Source organism: Marmota monax, unplaced genomic scaffold, assembly GCF_021218885.2.
Source record: "Marmota monax isolate L192 unplaced genomic scaffold, Marmota_monax_Labrador192_F-V1.1 WCK01_AAM20220418_F8-fsc00005, whole genome shotgun sequence".
NCBI classification, from domain to species: Eukaryota; Metazoa; Chordata; class Mammalia; order Rodentia; family Sciuridae; genus Marmota; species Marmota monax.
The window spans coordinates 32,349,236-32,366,721 of NW_026692254.1; the positions used below are offsets into that span (position 1 = coordinate 32,349,236).

General features: G+C 40.4%; 1 protein-coding gene across 2 annotated transcripts in view; it reads right to left on the reverse strand.

Annotated features, from left to right (window-relative positions):
• Positions 1-17,486, reverse strand: part of Abhd17c (abhydrolase domain containing 17C, depalmitoylase) — a 54,349-nt gene that overhangs the window by 23,082 nt on the left and 13,781 nt on the right. The gene's annotated exons all lie outside the window — the stretch shown is intronic.

Sequence of the window (17,486 nt, forward strand, 5' to 3'; positions counted from 1 at the left end):
AGCTGTTACAGGGCACTAAGAACACTGTGCACCACGACATTAATAATTCAAAATGTTCAGCTAACCACATTCCACTCCCTACACTTCACTGTGACGAGTTACCACATTCTTATAATGCAGTCTTTGGAGAAAACACAATGACCAAAGACTTGGCAGCATAAAGGGCAGATTCAGTTACTCTTGCAGACAACACAAGTGTGCAAAATCATACATAAGCCCAGAAGTAAGAAATGCTCAAGCTTTTACCCTGCAAGTTCATGTTTCATCCCACACTCACCTCTGTGCCTAAACATTTCAGGTTGTTTCACACACAGAGAAACCGCCTATAAGTTGTGTGCCAGTGATGACTGGGACAGCTACAGGCGCAGACCTGGTTTTCCATTCTGAAGAGAAATTGTCTTGTCTTTGTAAAAACTTCAGATCACAGCAATATCTAGGTGCCTTTATCACACAAAGGGGCCTGATAGAGAGGATTTCCCTCCACATCCAGAGGAACTCAAAGAGGCCATATCATCAGTAGATATCATGGGCTTTGGGGAGAGTGAACATTAGGACCCAAGGGCTATCCTCAGATGCTGGGGTTAACAGGCTAAAACAGGCAAGGGATGGAAGTAGTGTGGTGAGGTCAGATATGATTAGGGGTACCTCTAGTTGAGGCAATGTTGTCAGATCTAGTTTCCTCTGTTCTGAGTATATGAAATTTATTCCACTCCCCTGCTTATGTATAATCCCCACATGTCCATTCTAGGTGCTCACTTTGTTGTTGTTGTTGTTGTTGTTTTATGGTGTCAGTCTTTAATACAATTCTAGCAGTTACTCCATTTCCCATTAGCTACCTCTTTCTAAACTCAGTGGACCTCAAACCCTCCTGGTTTCTCTAAAATTCTATCCAAAATGTCAATGGGTATTTTAATATGTTAAACTTACAAATTCGTTTCCTCATTCCTGGAATGGTCCCACATTATTTCTTTTTGTTTATTTTGGTATTGGGGATTGAACTCAGGGGTGCTTTACTACTGAGCCATGTCCCCAGGCCTTATTTATTTATTTGAGACAGGTTCTCCCTAAGGTTGTCCAGGCCAGCCTTATATTTGAGACTTTCCTCCCTCAGTCTCCCAAGTAGCTGGTATTACAGGTGTGTACCATCATGCCTGGCCCTCATTATTCTTCCAATACATCTGACTCCCTGTTGACAATTTATCATGGCATTCAAGTTTCCATCAGAGCAAAGCAAATCAGAAAGAATTTTTACTATGTAATTTTAAAGGCAGTCAAGACATGTTTTTTCACCCAGAACTTGAAAGAAATCAGATGGATATAAAATGTTCCACAAAGTACAAACAAATGATTTCCATTACAGAGATCTATTTGTATGTAGTTTTGTCTTGAAAGGGTCACATTTGTACCTATTGCTATAGTGTATTAGAATTTCTCAGGTTGAAGAAAATGTGGGACTATATAGCCAAAGTATGTATGAAAATATTCAAAATTTTATTAAGATTTCATATGTGAATCAAGTATGGCTTAAAAAACACCCCTGCTGAGCTTCTTCCCTCCCTGGTTACTTACATACATGCTGCCTGGGGTCTCTCTGTCAGGCCTCCTCAACACCAAAGACAGAGAAAGGAAGAACTGATTCCTTGAGTAGTCACTAAGCCCCTTTGTATGCCTTTGATGCCACAGGCTGAGGATGTGATAACGAGCAAGGAAGATTTAGGTTTTGCCTTCCTGGGGCTTCTAGTCTCATGATCTGAGTATGAATGCACTGGCTTTAAAGTCTTGCCCATTTGCTTCGTTCAGCTGACACTTGCAAGCCTCATTAACTCTTAGATGTGTACCACCTTTGGAAGACCTGTGCTTGTTGATGACTCCTTTGGTTATCTGGGAAGGGTGCCATTTGCTCTTCTAAACACTTATCAGTTTTGTTCAGACACTAAGGTCCTGAAAATTTCATTGTTTACCTGGTTTCACGGACTTGGATGTACTACAGAGAGGTCAAGGACCTTGAGCCAACAAATCTCTAATCCTGACTCTAATGCCCCATGAAAATGCCTGGGCATTGACCTTGTGGGAACATTAGCACGGAGGTGATTTACCTGTCTTAAGAGTTCTTATCTGTAAATCAAGGGGAATGGCTTAGGCCTAGATCTGCTGCTTCAGCCCCTCTCCCTTCTCAGCTACTCACTGTCACCGTTCCCTACAGTTTCAGTCCTACAAGGTTAGAAACCATGCTGAAGCAAAACAGACCATGGGTACTACTCAGTAAAGACTGAGTCCCTCATCTGCTTGTGAATATGGCCCTGACCCTTGAAGGGCTCCCTATACACCAAGAACCCTGTGATTTGCAGGTGGGTGTGGACATGTGTGTGCTAATGATTATGAAGCTCCTTAACAGCAGGTCTTGCTCTGGTTTGCATTAGATAGTACCTGGCACACAGCAGAATAAGCCTTACCTACCCCATCTCTAATCCTAACAACTACCTGCAAGCTCCATTACACAGATCAGAAAACTAAGGTCCCTGCCCAAGGCCATGAAGCTAGTGGGTGGCAAAGCCTGGCTCTGAATCAGGTCAGATGTCTGCCTTCAAAGTTAAGCCCTCTCTACAGAGTCAACAACAAGGGCAGCTAGGGCAGGGTGCGAAGAAGGTCAGGAACTCAGGACGGTGGGCAATCTCTTCAGAGATGGACCTAAGGATGCCACCTGGGCCTGTAACACCACACTCAAATTTTTTCAACATTGAAGCACCTGAATCTTGCTAGGAAGACCCAGAATTCATAGTGCAACAGCAATGAGAGCCAATGAACAGAATACCTATTACCAGACTGGTCACTGGCACGTGGAACAAGCATAGACACTCTGTGTGCGGCCCTGAGAACAGCACACTTTGGAACAGCATTCTCACACTCTTCAGTTCCCTTCCTCCTTTCTCTAATACTTTCCCAGTTATCTCAAGGAAACTATTCTTATTTTTGGAGACTGGTTATACTCTAATTTAAAAAGAATGCTATGCTATGACATTGATTGCTAGTCAGAGAATCAACAGTGGCTCAAAGGAATCTGGAGCATTCATGCCCTGAAGGATGGAAAGCCCGACTATGGCAGTCAGAATGTCCTTTATCAAAAGTGCACAGAGCTATGAGGTGCCACCTGCCAAACAACCAGATAGTTTAAATTTCTCACCTTAAATTTCTCAAGTAACCAGATCCTGTAACACACTCTCCACTGGCTAGTTGCCCCACATCTTTTCCTAAGCGCCCTGAACTGCTGAGCCACACTAAGTGACTCAGATCTCTTACCATGTGGGAAAAAAAGACCTAAAAAGTTTAAAGTTTACAGTTTTCAAGGACTTGGAAAAGGCATCAAGGCCAGGTCTCCTTCAGAATTCAGCATACCCATTAGAAATTATTTTGAAACAAGTTAGTCACATTTTTCATTTCTGCACTTAGTTAAACATTTCTTTCTTGCCTCCTCTACAAGATTGGAACAGGGCTACACATGACATCTGACTGACCTGTTTCAATTCCTAATAATAGGCAACTACAGATACACTCAAAGAACAGAGAATAGTAGGAAAGTTCCTAGACATGTGAAAAGATTCTACAAAGTTTTAAAAAGGAACCAATCTTAAGAATCAAAGTAGGGACGGGGGTGTAGGTCAGTGGTAGAGTGTTTGTCTAGCACGTGGGAGATCCTGGGTTTAATTCCCAGTACTAGGGGGAAAAAAATCAAAGTAAATGAAAGTGATGACAGTTTTTTGACCATGATGCAAATAATAACAAAATAAAAAGAACCAATTAACTAAGAAGAGGAAATCCTTGACATTTTAGGACAATAAATACAAGAAAAATCTTCCAGGCATGGTGGCATACACCTGTAATCCCAGCTACTTGGGAGGCTGAGGCAAGAGGATCGTGTTGGTGGCCAGCCTCAGCAACTTGGTGAGATCCTATCTCAAAATAAAAAATAAAAAGCACCGCTAGTGCAGCTAAAACACCTTTGAGTTCAATCCTCAGAAGAACAAAAGAAAAACAAAAAAACACCAAACAACTACTTTTCTAAGCAAATCTTGAATGGAGAAATCAAAATGGTAATGATAGCCTATGGAAAAACGAATAAAACTAATGATGTGGGACTCTGGTGTGGCTGGGTGTGAGTGTTTCCCTGGTGTGTGTGAGGCCCTGGAAATCATGTCCCACACCACCAAAAAAAAAAGAGAGAGAGAGAGAGAGAACTCCAGGTATTGAGAGACAATATAATATAATAATCATCACCCTGACCACCAAAATAACCAAAGCAATCAACACTAAACTAGAATATGAAATTCACCGGTAACAGATATACAGATATCCACACCTGGAAAGTGTGTGGAGCAGACAAACAGCATCCTTAGAGGATGCCAGAAGAGACTTTTAGAGAATCTCTATTCCCTGGGGCTGTTACCTCTTAGAAATTGCAGAGGAAATGAGGTGTATTTATGGGTAGTTTTGGGCAAGTTTCAATGTGTTTGGTTTCATTCATTTTTGTCCCTCTAACAGACTGGAAATCTGATACCCACAGACACTTGAACCTCTGAATGAAACTATCCCGTAGGCCCCCTATGTTCCTCCCCTCCCTCCCACCCCACAATTCTTTGATGGTTTGACAGAATGTGAGAACACAACCACAGTCGTTATATAACTAAGATAATGACTTTGTGCAGGATTTAAAAGATCAATGATAGAAATGGTATTAGAGATTAGCAAAGTACAGGAATGTTACTCTACCCACAACCACCACCACCACACTGAAACTCACCACAAATCAAGATTCCAAGAAGAGCCCAGGAGCAAAAAGCTTCATCTTTGATAACACTAGGAAAAAGAAGAGGAGCAGTAGAGAGAGAGGAGGTAAAGAAAAAAATTTTCCAGGGTATTGGGGTGGGGGCATCCACTACTTCCCAGACCCTCCGGCCCCCAGAGCTTGGCAAAGCTACCCAATATATATGTTAAAGAAGGCAGTGGGTCACAATGAGAGGCATCTTTAAACCCCCCATGTGGCTACGCTTCATTTTCAGTCTTGATTTTATGTTTTCTTGGTTGTAACCTAAAGAATAAGTTATACCTCATCCTAGACAAGACAGAAATCAGTCATCAATCACAAATTGAATAGTACAACACTCAATTTCCATAATGATGACCAGAGTCATCATTAATAAATGATTAAACAGCTTATTTTCTGCTTAGGAAGTACATAAGATATTTTAGACCTATTCTATCACAAACTGTTGTAAACTTTGGTCTTAAAAGGATATATACAGTACTACTCTGGAATTCACATGGACACATCTCTCATTTTTGAGTGTCTGACCCTCAGCACAGTATTTCAAATGCCTTCCAAGTAAATGGAACCCCCAGGAATCCCAGAGATTAAACTTGAACCTCCCGCAAATATTATCACTTGGCTCAGTAAAAAAGTCAAATTTACTCAAAATGTCCATGTGGCTGGGGAAACTCCATTCTGTAACTGTGCTGGCAACAGCCAACTTGGAGACTCTGAGGCCTGCAGGTGAAGGTTTTACTGCCCTCCTCTGTCTTTCTTCCCCATATATTTTTTTAATTGGTGCATTATAGTTATACATAATGGTGCAGTTTGTTGTTACATATTCATACTTGCACACAATATAATAATATAATTTGGCCCAATACATCCCCTGCCTTTAAACTCCATCTGAATCAGAGCTGGGGTTGTAGTTCAGTAGTAGAGTGCTTGCCTGGCATGTGTGAGGCACTGGGCTCAATTATCAGTACTGCATAAAAATAAATAAAATAAAGGTCCATTGACAACTAAAAATAAAAACTCCATCTGAATCAAGTTCATCGTCCATCTTTCCTGCCTGCTGCTGGCTTCTCTCATCAGCCAGGACAAGGCACTTCTGTTCCTGGAGCCCATGGTAGAGAACAGGTGACCCACACAGTGCTGGGACCCAACTCACCACAGTTCCCAAAGGTTCACACTGGGAAACAAACCCATTTCTGGCTCTTACACCTGCCTTCTCCAAAAGCATCTTTTTCAAACATCTGCCACCCTAAAGGAGAAAGTTAAGACCTACTAGCCAGGGGGACTGAGAAGATCTCTGTGCTAGGGATGATGAAGCCATTTGGCCTCTTTTCCCCTGTATATAAGGGAGCTCCCAGGACCTACTTCAAAGAGTTGTTGTTGGGGCTGGGGATGTGGCTCAAGCGGTAGCGCACTCGCCTGGCATGCATACGGCCCGGGTTCGATCCTCAGCACCACATACAAACAAAGATGTTGTGTCTGCCGATAACTAAAAAATAAATATTAAAAAATTCTAAGAACATACTTTAATTCAGGGAAACTTTCTACAACTTTCTCCTTTAAAAAAAAAAAAAGAGTTGTTGTTTTGGAGACTGATTGAAAGGAAATACAGTGCCTCTCAACATCCCTGGCTCATAGTAAGTGCTCTACAAATGCTGCCTCTCTTTATATCCCTATCCTTTCCTGTTCCTTTTCTGGGTCTTCAAAGACACCATGAAGCTGGGTATGGTGGTACATACTTGAAATCCCAGCTACTTGGGAGACTAAGGCAGAAGGATTACAAGTTCTAGGCCAGCCTAGACAACTTGGTGACACTCTGTCTCCAAATAAAAAATAAAAAGGGCTGGGGATGTAGCTCAGAGGTAGAGAACCCCTGGGTTCAATACCCAATACCACAAATAATAAAGAGAAAAGCCACAGGATAAACGGTTCTCTGCTGCCTTTTGTTATTTAGATATAGTTAGAATTTAGCACATAGAATGCTTTCTAACATTTTATTTTGAAAATCATTTAAAATTAATTCTAGGTTGGAGTTATAGCTCAGTGGTAAAGTGCTTATCTAGCATGTGCAAGACTCTGGGGTCCAATCCCCAGTACTGCAAATAAATAAACTTTAAAAATGAATTCTCAAGGCACGTTACCATGTAATAGCAAATACCCAGGTTACCTCAGACGTGGGGATCAGTGCCACTGTATGCTGTCAAGTGTTCTGATTCCATTTGTCCCAGGAAATTTTTGGTAACTTGGCTTTCACTGAATTTCGTCTATACACAAACCTGTTTACAATAATGCAGGTATCTGCTTAACCTAAATATTTCATGTTGTAAACATTAAAGCCTCTCATTAGTGTGCATGGCAGTGTCTGACTAACTTTGGAATGCTGATAAGGCAGCATTTTGATATTCCCGATGCCACACCTAGTATATTCCCTATGGACTGTGGTAGGTCCACAGGATAAGCAAACACTGCCCCTAACAACATGATCTAGTCCGTTCCTTCACTATTAGACCCCAACTGACTGTCATTGTGAACAAAATTAGAGGGTCTCATCCAACAGGAAGTTCACCAGCAATCATGTACCTGGTTTCAAGGAGATGCTGGAGATGCCACTCATACAGACTGAGGGGTCAGCAGTGATGACAATAGCTAGTTAGTTTTCACTGAGCACCTATCATTTATCTGGCACAATTGTAAAAGCTTTATATTTATTCATTTAACACTAAACACCCCAGCATGTAGATATATTATAAAGTATTGCGTAAGAAGACAACAAAGTTAGGGTTCAATCCCAGTCTGAGCCAGTGACCGAGCTCTTCATCACTAAGCTAAACTATCAGCATATGAGGAAAGTCAGCAGCAAGAAAGACCCAAATGCAGCTTCAGAGAACACAGACAAGTAAGGGACCAATATCCAGGCCTTAGAAAAGATGTCTATTCATATATCTGAGAAAATACAACTCCGAAAAAAGGAACAAGATGCTATGAAAAAGGGAAGTCAAGAGGAAAAAGACATGAAAATTGAGAGCTAAAATACAAACTTTAACTCAAGGGCCAGAAAATAATTTTGGAGAGATCTCCCAGAATGTCAAACAAACTTGACAAAGATATGGAGAACATGAATGACAGAGGAAAATCCAGGTGGTCAGGGTAATAGATGTTATGATAAGGGGTATCTATGAAAACGGAAGAAGAAAATTTCAAAAAACTACTAAAGAAAATCTGTCAGATTAAGAGTTGGTAAAAGATCTCATTAAGTGTCCAGAATAGTTAATTAGTAACAATTTTAAAAATCTCTCCTTTGAAATATTTTTATATAATTTCAGAATATTAAAAAGAAAAAGGTCCTCATAATTTCCTTGGAAGAACAGAACAGCCCTTTACAAAGGAACAAGAATCAATCCAGCACCAGGCTATACATTCAAGGTGCTGGGAATTTCGAAGTCTATTAGCCCTCTACACTCTCAGGTTAACTATCTTCAACCCAGACAAGAACCCATTAAATGCTTCCTTTGAGGAATGTACTCTAGCAAAACTAGAAAGAACACATAGAATCCAAGAAAGAACACATAGAATCCAGAAATGGTAGGTCCAACCAAGGTGGGCAATGAAAAAAAGCCCCAAGATGAGCACTGAGTCACAGCAGGGAAACAACAACCTAAAATGGGAGAAGCTGGGCACAGTGGCCTATACCTGCAGTCCCAGCTACTCCAGAGGCCGAGGAAGGAGGGTGCTTGAGCCCAGAGTTGGAGGCCAGCCTACAACATAACAAGACCCCAATCAAAATAAATAAATAAAATGGGAGAGGGTATAGGGACTCCAGAGGGCAAGGGGGCGTGTGATGCAAAACATGGTACAACCAGGAAAAAGAAAAAGAAACATCTGGGCCTATGATGAAAGATTATTATTTTTTTCAAACCAAAAAAAGGTTATCATGAAGTTCAGGAAAAGCAAAACATAGTGCACAGAAATCAGAATTCAATTATGAAACTAAATATATGGTAGTGGTTTTAAGCCACTGTTGGAGCACACATTTGCACTAATCAAGAAAGATCTAGGAATAGTGATCTTTGACCTGAGTGGTCCACAAGCCCTGAAATCATGTCTGTAGAGATGAGAACATTCTTCTACTGAATCACGTGCACCAACAGTAATGGTATTCAGTCTTTTTAAACTTACAGATTCAAATGATAGAAACCCAGTGGAATGTCACAGGTGATTACTAGAAAGAATGTGAACATCAATAACCCTGAAGTTGTAGTGGCAAAGGCAGGACTCACACCAGGCAGGAGCTGAGGGTAGAGAAACTGAAATGAGCTGAGGCACACATGAAAGCAGATTTAGCTAGAAATAAAGTATATTACTGGCCAGGCACGGTGGTGAAAATCTGTAATCCCAGCAGCTTGGGAAGCTTAGACTGAGGGAGTCTGAATTCAAAGTCAGCCTCAGCAATTTAGAGAGGCTCCATGAAACCCTGTCTTTAAATAAAATACAAAAAAAGGCTGAGGATGTGGCTCAGTGGTTAATGCCCATGGGTTCAATCCCAGTACCCCCTCCAAAAAAAAAGTATATTACTTAAAATCATAAACACAGCCTACTAAGTACTTAAAATAAGCTGGCAGGACTGGAAAATTAAAAAATCCTCATGTTCCTTCACATAAAGTCAATAAACAATTGCCTCGAGGTGCTGCTAAGTACTAAAATAAGGAGGTACAGGGTTGCATCTGCTTTCATCCTAATCTTTTATTTGACTTGTTATTTTACATAATATCATTTTAGTAAAAATCAAATTCTTTCATTAAAATGCTACTCACCTCTCCTGCCACTTGCTACTGGCACTCTGGCCTATCCTGGTGCCTACTGACATATCTTACTATGGTGTCCATGAAGGACACCATAATGACACTCTTTAAAAATAAAACAAAGGCAGTTGTTACGACCCCATACTCCACCAGTCATAACTAAAGAAGAAATGAAATGCAGGCATTATTCAAACTGATTGACAAAATTATTGTTTCTCTCTTCTATTCTGCCCTTTACAAATCAACTATGTCTCTTCAGCTCTAGGAAAATGACGCCACTTATTGAAAGGATGCCATCGCCCTCCAAGTCACCAGATGCTAATTTCAGTAATTACATTTAAGACTCTCAACTAAAAATCAAGACGGAATATTAACAAGGTTGGTGGCAAGGAGATATTGATAGGCAAAGCATGGGGCTTCAAATTACGAGAAGACTTTTAATATAGATAAATATTTTTCAAATCTTTAGATCTGGCTTAAAAAATTAAACCCTGAGCTAGAAACCTGATTTGGCAATAGTTCATGTCAGGAAGAACAAGTTGGGGGAGGTTTTATCACTGATCAGAAGTTGATGGAGAACTAGGGATGTAGCTCATAGGTAGAGCACTTATGTAGCATGAGCAAGGCCTTGAGTTCAACCCTCAGCACTGCAAAAAATAAGTCTGATGGAGCTGTTTCCAAGGCTATCATAAATGATGCTCTAGAGCAACCCTGCTTCCCTACCCTCACCTTCCTGACCACACCAGTGGACTTCTGCATTATTTGATGACAATGCTCCCAGACAATGATGTAGCTGGGTCAGCAGTGGCACCCTAACTTAGCAGTGCTTGCGAAACCATTTCACTTTTTTGTTAGAACCATCTCAGAACTGTGTGGAGCACCTGAGCTCTGGGAAACCCAAGTGAAGGGAACACTCTAGGCTTCCTATGTGGTACAACCCTACTGCTTGAAGAAAAAGGATTCAGCTGCCAAATAATGATTTTAGAACCAGTGTTTCAGTGCCTTTTGTTCTAATTTTATCAAATGAGTGGAAAATGGAATAATGAAAGTGCTAAAATTAATAACAACCTCAGGACTCACATATTTATATGAGGCAAATATGAAAAGTATTTGATATACTGAGTTGTGTTTTTCCCCCTCTATTAATATGCTCACTGGCCTCTGTCTGATAGTGTAAGTCCAATTGGGGAAAAAAAAAAAAAAAGAACTTTTAAAGAACACATAGGAAAAACCAGGAATAAATGTCATCTTAAAAACAATTTAAACATCAAGATATAATTAGAGACAATTTTTTTTTTCAATTTGGCTTGTTGGTGAATGAAATCTTCCCTAGAACATAGAAGTCTATAGCTTGATCCAATATTTTCAGAAATGCATGTTGTGACAGTAACAGGCTGCCTGCTCTCCTTAGGCCTCATTAGCTGGTGAGTGGAGGCCATGGGAGGAACAGTTCTACCGTACTTCCCCTGACCAAACCATGCCTAAAGTATTCCTGTTTTCATAGGCCTGTCTCAGTAATGCACTAAACAAGATTGAGTTCAGAGGAGACCATCAAATGGTAAAGGTTCTGAAAATACCTCAAAGAATGGTCAAAAGAAACAGGGATTTTCAACCTGTAAAAGAGATGATTAAGAGAAGAATTTAATCTAATTCGGCCAACATTCAATGAGGTTCTGCTTTATGCTAGGTCCTGTGGAGAGTTCCAGTATCAGCAAGATGCCACCTTTGCCCTAGTATAGCTTACAGGACAGCAGTTTCCACACCTCACAGCAGTTAAATGAAATGGCAACCAAGAGTTGGGACCACGGAGAAAAAAATTAAAAGACAGAAATGAGCTTAACAGAAGAAAAACTATACTTAGAACTGTTGTTGACATTAATTCAGCTATTCATTTTAAACAATATTTATTGAGCCTAAATGACAATCAACAATAAAGAAATTGCTGGCAAAGATAAATTCAGGGTTAGGTGGTTAACTACCTGGGAATGGAAAGAGGCAGAGGGGCTGGAGGTGGGAAGAGCAAGCAATAGGACAGGAACCATATAATGAGGACAAATTATTTCATTTCCCTAGCATTTTGTTGTTGTTGCATATTTTTATTGGTGTTTTATACGTAATAGTGAAATTCATTGTTACATATTCATATATGCACACAATAGAACAATATAATTTGGTCATTTCCCTAGTTTTTATCCAGAATAAAGGATCTGAGATAGCCAATACATCAACAAAACAAACATAAAAGCCAAACACACATAAACTGATAGAGGGCCACGAAATGTATAAAGAACCTAGGATTATGATCAAATTTTACACTTGAATTCTTTCTAAAAAAAAGTTCAAGGAATTCCTGAGTCAAATCTGACTTAGACCAAATGAGCAAATCCTAGACTTCTGGATTTCATACACTTGACAAACTGCCTTTCCCTCCCCTCAATAAAACAAGCAAATGCAAAGTAAAATATTTATAAAGACTATTTTAACGACAAGGAACAAAAGAGATTTTTTTTTAAATCTCAGTATACTGGAGCTACTGCATACATCTGGCGTCAGGAAACTATTATTGTCTTTGCTTTTCCTATTTTGCTGTAGATGAGCAAAAAATATCTTCCTGTACTAAAGACTGGCATTAGGGATCCAATGGGTCAACGCTTAGGTCCCTTCTGAGGGCCATCTGACTACACTGTCAAAATGGATTCCCAGTGCAAGAGCAAAACCCTTAAAGTCCATTGATAAACAATGGACTTCACAGGACTATAAGACACAGCACATTTAACCATGCCTTTTAATATCTCTGGCTACAACTCAAGATGAGACTTTGGTGGGCAGAGGGGAAGGATTTCATAATTTCCTTTACTGATGGTGTCTGAGTCCTGAAAGGTCCATCCTGCCAAGACACTGATGTTCTAGACAGGACTATTGTGCCTCTGCTGCCAGAGTTCTCTCATTTTAGGGTATTTAAAAGGCCCTTTTCATCATTTCTTAGAAAATATGAGAGATATATAGACTGCTAAGAAATCACGAAAAAAAGAAGCTTCCAACAAAGTCACAGGGATTTAGCTCACTTGCTGTCTGAGTGGTCTTGGGACAGAGTAGGTCAGGATTGCAAACTTGGATCAGGTTAATAGACCCTCACTGAAAAAAGCCATGCACCAGACTTCCGCACAGTTGGAGTGACTGTGTGTGTGACTCCAGGAAGCTGCCTGCAATGTTAAATCAAGCTCTAGGAGATGATGAACCCCTCTTTTTAGTTATCCCTCCAAGTTAAGTACACTGTAGGGGCTCCATTAAAAAAAAAAGGTTTTAAAGATTTTAACTCCCCCCAAAGAAAAAGATGCAATTCAGTCCTTGCTTAAATGATCAGGAATAAAACTGTGCTCTGGATTACTTAAAAGAGGTTACCTGACTCTCTAAACAGGAATGTCAATAAGCAAAGGAGAGAATTAAAACGCAAAAAGATCACACAGCAAAGATTACACAGCTGGTCCATTTGGGTGCAACTGCTTTGTTTACAGGCTGACAAAGCAACAGAAAGCAAACTATAAGAGTGACTACCAGCCAGGTGTGGTGGTGCACGCCTGTAATCCTAGGGGCTCAGGAGTATGAGGCTAACAAGTTCAAGGCCAGTCTCAGCAAATTGAAGAGATCCTGTCTCAAAACAAATAATAAAAAAAGGGCTGGGGATGTTAGCTCAGTTGTAGAACACCCCATATTCAATCCCCAGAGCCTCCCTCGCACCCCATACACAAGTGACCACCAATGGCAACAAATTGACTGAAGTAGCTTACACACTGGAAATGTTTAAAAATCCAATGAAATACACTGAATCCTTATATTCACAGTTAGACACCTAGGCTGAATCAACCACTTACTCTCCCTAAACTGCTGTAGACAGATTTATGAAATGAAAATAATACCATCTCACCAAACTTTCCCACAGAACTGTTCTTCGGAACAATGACAGAGCGCATATGGAAGTGCTTTGAAGATTACAAACCCATTTAGAAACACAATGGCTCGTCATTTTTCAAATTTTTTGAGGGCTGTCTACTACTGTAAACTCTTTCCCTCCTTCCTTTCAGATTTTTTTTTAATACCAGGGATTGAACTCAGGGGCACTCAACCACTGAGCCACATTCCTGGCCCTGTTTTGTATTTTATTTAGAGACGGGTCTCTCTGAGTTGCCTGGCCCCTTGCTTTTGCTGAGGCTGGCTTTGAACTCACAATCCCCCTGCCTCAGCCTCCTGAGCCACTGGGATTACAGGCATGCACCACAGCTCTTTTCAGATTTTTAAAAAATTGTTCTTATCAAACTTATATAAGCACTTTACAAATACTCACTTATTTAAATAAACCGTATTATATACACACTATAATTTCCCCATTTCACAATAGAAAATGAAGCATGAGTAGAATTCAAACCCAGGTAGTCTGCTCTGTTGCCCTTGCTCTTAACCTCTGCACTTGGCCACCTACAGTCATCAAGATTCTGATCACCAGTCCTTAGCTACCTCCAGCTGTCAAACACACTTGCACAACAGTAGAGCAGTCAGAGCCACTCAATTCACGTGTTAAAAGGAATCCTAGTGACTATTTCACCAGAAAAGCCATATTTCTTTTCTTCCTTTCAATTGATTTTCAAAGATACAGGAGACATTTTGTCAGAATACAGTTAGACAACTGTACAGAACTCTGTGGGCGAAGGTCTCTCCAAGGATATTCAAAGTCATCTTTTTAAAATGCAAATTAAATGTGTTTGTGTATGTGCCTGTGTGCATGCTGAAGACTGTACCCAGTATTTAGCCCTGCACCTGACATATGCTGAGCACCCAATTTGTTGAAAGACTAAAATTTCTAAGGATTTTATTATCAGGCTCAGATCCTACAATTCTGGAAAAAGAAATCCAAAAATAGATTAAGTAACAATATTTATTAACAGCCCTGGTGTCTAAACATTTAATCATGAATTCTTCTTCTTAAAAATGAGTGCATGCTCTAGTGTGTGTGCACACCCACATGCGTGGTTTTTAAAACACTCCACAAAACCCATAAACACTGAAGACAGACTGGAAAACAAAAAAAAAAAAAGCATAAATATAAGTTCTGATATTTTCTTTCTGCACCCAGTGCACAGTCTTTGATATATGGTATTAAATCTATTTAGTACTCCCTTCAGTCTTTTCCTATTGCAATCCATGCCCCAATCATGGTATAACACTGTTCCCACCACTCGAGAAAGAAGGCTTGCCCCTGTGCTGACTTAGCACCAGTCTGGGTTTAGGCATAGGTAGCAAAAAGGAATTGCTGGAAATTAGCCACAATTTCTGCATTTTAGACATACACACACACACACACACACACACACAGGTCAGTAGTGTCCCATGCCTGCAACCTCAGTTATTCAAGAGGCTCAAGCAGGGGGATCACAAGTTCAAGGCCAGACTTGACAACTTAGCAAGACCCTGATTTAAAATAAAAAATAAAAAGGTTCTGGGATGCAGCTCAGTGGTAGAGCACCCCTGGGTTCAATCCCCAGTATCAAAACCAAACAAAACAAAAATAGACCCACACAAAGTAATAATAGATAGGATGAAGTATGAGTGGAGCTCGTCATGCTATGAGAATGGCAAAATGTTTAAAAAACTGCTGAAGGGGCTAGGGCTCAGTGGCACAGTGCTTGCCTAGCATGGGTGAGGCACTGGGTTCGATCCTTAGCACCACATACAAAAATAAGCATATAAAATAAAGGCATGCTGTCCATGTATAACTACAAAAATTTTTTAAAAAAACTGAAGATGGGCACTGATATCGTGGGGTTTATTTTCATATTGTCTTTACTTTGCATATAACTTGGATTTTTCCATAATAAAGTTTTGTTTTTAACAAGCAACACGGCAAGGTAAAAAGGAGTTTGTGGATCTCAGATTTTAGGAGATTAGGTCATATGCTGGCAGTCAGAGAAACTACAAACAGAAAATTCTTTTCTTTCTTTTTTTAATTAAAGCTTTAGGGTTATAGTAGACAAACTCACATACACACATGGAAATCGATTTCAGTTCATGACCATCCCCTTTCCCCTCCCTCTTCTTTTCTTTTTTCCCCCCCAGTACTGGGGACTGAACCCAGGGGCGCTCTAACAGAGAGCAACATCCCCAGCCCTTTTTATTTAAGACAGGGTCTCACAAAGTTGCCAAGGCTGGCCTCAAACTTGCCATTCTCCCACCTCAATCTCCCTAGTGACTGGGATTACAGGTGCTCACCACTGCACCCAACTAGAAACCCTCTTATAAAATTTCTTCATTGTTAACTGACTTTAAATATACCCTCAATAATATCAACCACAACTACTTTTTCCAAATAATTAAACAACAACAAAAAAACATTATTGAATGTGACAGTCAAGGATACCTCCTGATGCCCTGGTAGCAGGTGAACCTGCACACTCTCCTCTCACAAGGAAGACTGATGTCCTCCTCTCCTCTAAGTACTCTGGTCACCCTTCCTGAATGCTCCCATGGACAGGTAAGGCTTTTCTTAAGAAAGCAAGCTTTATTTTCCAGGAGGAAAGCAGGCATTTGAGGGATTGAATGGCAGGATGTGGCAAAGGTCTCTCAGTTCCCTAGTCCTTATCACATGGGTAGGTTACACATTCATGTTCAACCCTGAAAAGAAATCTTAGCAGGAAGCTGAGTCTGTAACAGCTACCTGAGTGACACAGTGATGCCTACCCAGCCAAAAATCAAAGAGGTTAAGACTCAGAATCCTTGAATCTAAAAAAAGAAAGAGCTCTGAATACAAATAAGACCTTTCAATGACTCCACCCAGTCCTTCAACTAATACAAGAGGGCCTTTTCTGCAAGGAGAAATGTACTTGGCTCTGGGTAAGTTGAGGATCAGCTCTGCCCTCAAGGAGATTACATTCTTAAAGATGAATCAGATATAGTTAAAACTAACCAAAGGACCAGGTGACAAGAACTAGAACAGAAGTATAACCAGAGCTACGGCAACAGAGGAAGGGAAGCCTACCTTGCTGACAAGGCTCTGTCTGCATGGTAGACATGTGAATGGTACAGAGAATCTCCAGCCAGCACACGATGGCCAGAGAAGGCACTCCAGGTAAAGAGCTCAGACCAGCCAAGGTATAATTTTTTTTTTCTTTCAGAAATATATGGGCATCAGTTTTTCATTCTAAGTAGCACTTTTGAGAAAAGAGTTGCGATGGAATGGACAACTCCTAAGAGATTTAGACGCCTATTGTTTGGGGTGCTCATTAATTAACTCTGCAGTTCTTTAGTAAATGTGAAGCCAAAAGGATAACTCAAAATAAGAAAAGAATGGATTACAGAAGATCCAGATGCTTGCAAAAAAAAAAGTCCCCAAGAAACTCTTGTCCCATTTTCAGTTCAGAGAGGGAAACAGGGAAACAGACAGGCAGGAGGCTTTATGCAAATTAAAATTGTAATCTTAGGCTGGGGCTATAGCTCAGTGGTAAAGCACTTACTTCAGATGTGTGAGGCACTGGGCTCAATCCTCAGCACCACATAAAAATAAATAAAGATACCGTGTGTTCATCTACAACTAAAAAAAAAAAAAAATTTTTTTTAAACTGTAATCTTACACAAGGATTTTTCAAAAAATAATACAGTAGAAACCAGAAAGCATGCAGTAAGGAAGAGATCTCTAAAAGACTGCTGGTCACCTTCTATTGAAAAATCACACTTGGGCTGTGTAATCCTGACACTCTCCTGGGTGCTTGAGATCACAGGGAAATCTGCCATCGCTCTCTAGGCACAGAGACTGACCAAAGAGCCACCACTTTGGGCCCACTGATACCAAGGAGTTCCCTCCTAATACGAAAGAAACCTGTCAT